This window comes from Macrotis lagotis, chromosome 3, assembly GCF_037893015.1.
Source record: "Macrotis lagotis isolate mMagLag1 chromosome 3, bilby.v1.9.chrom.fasta, whole genome shotgun sequence".
NCBI lineage: Eukaryota > Metazoa > Chordata > Mammalia > Peramelemorphia > Peramelidae > Macrotis > Macrotis lagotis.
Genome location: NC_133660.1, coordinates 77,712,313 through 77,718,312, shown reverse-complemented (window position 1 = coordinate 77,718,312; position 6,000 = coordinate 77,712,313).

Genomic DNA, 6,000 nt, shown 5'->3' with positions numbered 1-6,000 from the left:
TTAAGTAATGGAATTTTTTTCTGATTTAATCTGGTCTCATTTCTCTTCATTATGTACTGTTCCACTATCATCTATTTCTGATTCATTCCTCTATTTGCTCTTTATATTTCATTTTTAGGAGTCTTATACAAACAAACTTTTTACTATCTTCAAAGTTCCAAGTTCCAAGGGTGGATTTGACTAAGTGCTGTGACAGTTTTTAATTAATGTGTATCTGTATTTCTGCACCTTTTTTTCTTCAAGAAGAAGAGTTGCAGTTTTTAAGAAAAGCTGCATGGGGTTATACCCTTATGCTTTCACTTCACTTCAGTTATACTTACATTTCTGGAGCCTTGAGTAGTGCTTAAAATGCTGTGTTTCTGGCTGCCAGTTTTCTAATACTAAATTTAATGGAGTTACTACTAGCACAGACATTTTATATATTGCCATATTCTGCACTCAGATATGAATAAGCAAAAATACTATTGATAAAAAGGAGCTGCAGATATTTCTGCAAATACAGACTTCCTCATAGAGTCAAATATACAAAATAACTTCTTTTTAAAACATTTTTATATTGATTTTATAAGAAGTCCAAACACTTAATTATTTCATAAGGATTATATCCTTCTTGAAAGCTAAGACAGTTCTAAAGGGTTATTTGTCTTTGAACTAAAGAACAGAATTTATCCCCAAATGATAAATGATGAAATGATATAAAAAGACAGTTTTAAAATGAAGAAATTAAAGCTACATATAATCAAATGAAAAAACTTCCAAATCATTGTAGATTAGAGAAATGCAAATTAAAAAACAAAAATGAGCTTTCACCTAACACCTATCAGTTTGTATAAGATGACAAACAGGAAAAATGATCAATGTTGGAGAGGTTGCAGGAGGCTTGGGACATTGATGCATTTCTGGTGGAGTTGTGAATGGATCCAACCTTTCTAAAAATCAATACGCAACCATGATCAAAGAATAATAAAACTATTCATACCCTTTTATCCAGCAATTCCAATTCTAGGTCTATATCTAGAAGAAATTATAAAAAAGTGGGAAAAGTCATACATGTTGCAAAATATTCATAGCAAATCTTTTTGTAGTGGCAAAAAACTGGAAATTGAGGGGATGCCCATCAATTGGGGAATGGCTAAACAAGATATGTTTTTTTAATATTATGCAATATTATTGTTCTATAAGAAACCATAAATTGTCAGACTCTAGAGAAGCATGGAATGAATTTCATGATCTCATGCTGAGTGAAATGAGTAGAACCAATTGAGCACTGTACACATCAACAACAGCACTGTGAGATGAATAACATTGATGAAAGCAACTCTTCCATCCCAGAATTTCAGAGAGCTATGACAACCATATTAGACAGGTGAAGGACAATGTTATCCGCATCCAGAGGAAGAAAAACAAATTTAAAAAGGCAACCCTTCAGAATCTTATGAACACTTTATAAAAAGTATTTCTTATTAATTTTTTCCCCTAATCTTAATTTCTCATACTGAAAATAACTTATCTTTAAATATGTTTATCAAAAATATGTATGAACAATGCTAACCTGACTTTCCTAGTAAGGAGAGGGGGATGGGAAGGGAGGGTGGAAGGAAATTTTATATCCAAAATATACATGGGGTTATATATGAGAATAAATATATAATTTTTGGTTTACTTATTTTATATTATTACATTAATCTTTTTGTGAGAATGAAGATAACCCCCCCCCCCCCAAATAAGATAGAGAAACCTCAGGAATAGTGAGAGAGAAAGAAAAGTGCACTTCAGTCTGTATTCAGATTCCAAAGCCTCTGACTCTGGGATAAGTTGCCTTTTTAATCAAATGTCCACCAGAGAAGTTGCTTCACTATTTTCCTACAGTTGTTATTACTAGCAATATTTCCCTCCACTATATTCCTCCCCACTCTCATTTATTCTATTTTCTCTCTCTCTCCTTTCACCCTTTCCTTGTTCAGAATGTGTTGTATCTGAGTAACCTCTCCCATGATCTTACCTCTCTTCTATCACCTACCCTTCCTTCCCTCACCCCATTCTCTCTTATCCCATCCCTCTCATTCCATTCTCTAAGGTAATATAGATTTATATACTCTGTTAAGTGTGTATTTTATTTCCTCTCTGAGCTATTTCTGGTGAAAATGAAAGGTCATTCATTCCCCTTTGCCTTCCCCCATTCAACTCCATTGCAAAAGTTTTATCTTGATTCTTATGTGAAATACCTTAGCCCCTTCTTGCTCTCCTTTCCCTTCCTCCCTGTACTTTCTTTTATCCCCCTTATTTCTATCTTATTACTATATTATACCATTATATTCAGCTCCTTCCTATGTGTTGTCTATATATGTTCCTTCTAACTGCTCCTATGAATGAGAAAATTCATGTGAGTTATCAATATCTTCTTCCCATGCAGGAATGCAAACAATTCAACATCATTAGATTCCTCACAATTAGCCTTCATTCACCTCCTCTATGGTTCACCTGAGTCTTGTACTTAGAGATCAGACTATCTGTTCATCTCTGGTTGTTTTCCGTAGGAATGTTTGAAAGTCCCCTGCTTAATGGATGTCCATTTTTTCCCTTCAAAGAGGATATTCACTTTTTTTTAGGTTTTTGCAAAGCAAATGGGGTTAAGTGGCTTGCCCAAGGCCACACAGCTAGGTAATTATTAAGAGTCTGAGACCAGATTTGAACCCAGGTATTCCTGACTCCAAGGCTGGTGCTTTATCCACTATGCCACCTAGTCACCCAAAGATGTTCACTTTTGCTGGGTATTTGATTCTCAGTTGAAAATCAAGATCTTTTGCTTTCCATAATATCATATTCCAAGTCCTATGAACCCTTAATATGGAGCCAAATCCTTTGTAATGCTGCCCACAGAGCCATGTATTTGAACTGTTTGGTTCTGGCAGCTTCTAGTATTTTCTCTTTGACTAGGGAGTTTTGGAATTTGTCTATAATTTTTCTGGGAGTATTTCTTTTGGATCTCTTTCAGGAGGTGATCAGTGAATTCCCTCAATTTCTATTTTATGTTTTGATTCTAGGATCTCAGGGAAATTTAGCTGTATTATGTCTTGAAAACTGAAGTCTAGGCTCTTTTCCTGGTCATGATATTCAGGTAGCCCAATCATTTTAAAATTATCTCTTCTGTATCTGTTTTTAAATTCAATGAGATATTTAACATTTTCTTCTAATTTTTGGTTCTTTTGGTCTGGTTTTATTTCTTCCTGATTTCTCACAAATCATCAGCTTCCTTTAGTTTCATTCTATATTTGAAGAAGTTATTTTCTTTAGAGTCTTTATATCTCCTTTTCCAACTGGTCAATCCTGCTTTTTAAGGGATTGTTTTCATCATTTCCCTTTTGTTATGATTTTTCCATTTGGTCTAAACTTTTAACATTTTAGTTTCCTCCGTATTGTTTTGTATTTCTTTCACCATTACTCTCATTTCTTCTCCCAATTTTTACTCTACCTCCCATAATTTCTTTTCAAAGTCTTTTTGAACTCATTCATAGATTGTTCATTTCTCTTGGAGGTTTAGGATCCTGAAGTTTCAATTTTGATATGTTCTAAGTATGTACTTTGATCGTCCATGGGACCAAGTAATTTTCTATGGTCAGATTCTTCTTTTGTTGTTGTTGTTGTTACTCATTTCCTCAGTCTATGTCTGATGTATCACACTTCCAAGCCTTTGTTGATTTTTTGGAACAACACACTGGGATCTTAATTCCTCTAATGTCTTATGAGAGGCTCTGACTACTCTCTTGTCTGGGTTCTGGTATGTAGATGACCTTCTGCCCTGGAGTTGTGAAGAGGGTCCCTGCTCTGCTATGGTAGTATTGGGCCCAGACTGTGACCTGGATCGGACTGTGGACAAACAGCAGAGTCTTTACCCCAGGAGAGCAGAGAGACCTCTGCAGTATTCCCCAATCCCCTTACCATCTGTGGATTGAGAGCTCTAGAAGTACTGGATGTTTCCCTAATTCCTGCTGCAAGTTCTCACTGCAGGGTTGTTCTTAGACTGGTGATCCATGCACACTCTGATGCAGCAGAGTTCTCTCACTGCCCCTTCAGGCTGTCACCAGTGATCCTTGGGTATGGAAACTGCCCCCTCTTCCAAGGACCTCCAGATGTCCCTGGCACCCAGATGCTGCATGGGACTTTTCCAGCTATGTTGCATTGTGACTGTACTTTGGTTCTGCTGTAGCTCTTTTCAACCCCTAGTCTGGTGTAACAATCTTTCCTGCAGATATTCTAAGTTTTCTTAGAATGGGAAATTGTATCATTCAATCTTTATCTGGATTCTGCCCCCTAAATTTTGGCTAGAGTCATAATTTGATGACTTTGGGGATTTTGGGGGGAATAAGGTTTTGGGAATTCCTGCCTTTATGCCGCCATCTTGGCTCTATCCCTCATAAATTTTTTAAAAAGGAAAAATATATAAGAATTTATTGTATAATCACTATAAAATAGACACTGTATTAAGTTCTGGGGAAACAGGAGAAAAATTTTGATTCTTTATCTGCATACTAGGTTTCTCAAAAACCATATAAAATTTTCTCAAACATCTGTTGTTCTATATCTGAATATACATGGTTTCCAATAAGCTATGGAAAACTTCCCAATCTGCTACATATTCCTTTAGATCAAATAATCACGAATAGGCAGGCAATCACCAGTTGTTTGATTCTGAGAGCTTTCTTTGTGAAGATGCCAATGATAATATGAGAAGGAGAGCAGAAGGAAAAGAACCAACTTAGATGAGTATAGGAATATCTGAGGGAGGATTAGTTCTTCAAGAGTTAAAAAGAGACAGGTTTTCAGTGCAGCTCCTGTCTGGGAAACAGAAGCAGGCCTGCAGGGCCATCCATCAAGGAGTTGTCCAGCAGCTACTCCCAAAACACTTAGCCCAAGGAAGGTAAGGGCATCAGGGAAGAATGAGGAGGTTTCTCTGCTATCCCAGGACTCTGGAGCTCTGTCCAGATGCTGGTCCGCAGTGTGGGGCACCTTTTGCCACAGTGGGACAGAGATGCTCCTCACAATTCCACTGCAGGGGCCTTGTGCTTATCCACAGACCAAAGCACAAGCCAAAAGAGCTGTAAACCTCTCATAAGACCTTGAAGGAATGGTGGTCATTTTGGGGCTTGTCCAAGTAATACTCAAAAATCTTGGAGATTATCTCTAAATCAGGACATATACTGGGTAAATGTATAAAGAGAAAAAAAGCATCTGATCATGAATAATTACTTTGGTCCCATGGAGGATTAAAACATACAATCAGAAGATGACAAAGTCAAAACTTCTGTATCCAAAGCCTCCAAGAAAAATAGGAATTGATCTCAGGGTATGGATGAGTTCAAAAGAAGATTTTGAAAATCAAGTAAGGGAGGTAGAAGAAAATTTAGGAAGAGGAGAGAGAGAGAGAGAGAGAGAGAGAGAGAGAGAGAGGGAGAGAGAGAGAGAGAGAGAGAGAGAGAGAGAGAGAGAGAGAGAGAGAGAGAGAGAGAGAGAGAGAGAGAGAGATGCAGGAAAACTATGAGATCCAAATCAGCAGCTTGATCAAGGATATACCAAAAAATACCAAAGAAAATAACATGCTAGAAACCACTTTATTTCAGGATTAAACTTAAATGCCTTAAAAACAGAATTAGTCATTAAGAAAAGGGGACAAGAAAGATCTCTGAAGGAAACAACTTTTTCAAATGTGGAATGGAGCTAAAGGAAGTTGATGATTTTATGAGAAATGAAGAAACAATAAAAACCAAAAGAATGAAAAATTAGCAGAAAATGTGGAATATCTCATTGGGAAAACAACTGACCCAGAAAATAGATCCAGGAGAGAAAATTAAAAAATTATTGGGTTACTTGAAAGTCATGACTGGTAAAATAGTCTAGATTTCATTTTTAAAGAATTTCTACAGAAAAATTTACCTGATGTCCTAGAAGCAGAGAATAAAATAGAAAATGAGATAATCCATCAATCAGCTACTGAAAGAGATC